At 33.1% G+C, this 667-nt stretch overlaps 1 pseudogene; it reads left to right on the forward strand.

Moving 5' to 3' along the window:
• The first annotated feature begins 285 nt into the window (after nucleotides 1-285).
• On the forward strand, nucleotides 286-391 carry LOC111763108 (small nucleolar RNA SNORA18; annotated as a pseudogene).
• The last annotated feature ends 276 nt before the right edge of the window (nucleotides 392-667 follow it).

The following is a 667-nucleotide window of genomic DNA, read 5'->3' on the forward strand; positions in this document are numbered from 1 at the left end:
AAGAGTTGAAACTATACAACTCAGAAGAAAACATACAGTCTTCTGGGATTTGGTGATGGATTCTTAGATATGGTGCCAAAGGCATGAGTAGGTAAATCAACTTCATTAAAATAAAAAAATTTGTGCATAAAAAGAAATTATCAGAAAAATGAAAAGACACCCTACAGAATGATAGAAAATAGTTGCAAACCATATATTAGATAAGGGCTTAATATCTGTAATATATAAGGACCTTTTATAATACAACAAGAAAAGGACAAACAACCAAACTAAAACTAGACAAGCATTGAGGTCTATCCCGAAGGGCCTTTCTCTGTAGATTAACATCATTGGAAACACCCCACAGAGGTATGTTGTTGTTGTATCTGTGGGAAGGAACTACAAGACAGATAATTGCTAAATGAATGAAAGATCTAATAGTTAATTTTAAAAAGTGCCTATAGGTATTGACATATCACACAATTCTCTATTCATCTTGGGTGTGATAACTTAGGAATGAACAAGGTAAACCCACGATTAGGTTGTCCAAAATTGAGAAGCATGCAGATCTACCAATTCTGATTCTAAAGGACATAAAGTGAATAATTTGAAGAAATTAAGATCCTAGAATTGTAGTAAATAGGGGGATTCTGAAGTATACATCAGAATGTCCATACATAAGTAGAGG

This window comes from Dasypus novemcinctus, chromosome 14, assembly GCF_030445035.2.
Source record: "Dasypus novemcinctus isolate mDasNov1 chromosome 14, mDasNov1.1.hap2, whole genome shotgun sequence".
NCBI classification, from domain to species: domain Eukaryota; kingdom Metazoa; phylum Chordata; class Mammalia; order Cingulata; family Dasypodidae; genus Dasypus; species Dasypus novemcinctus.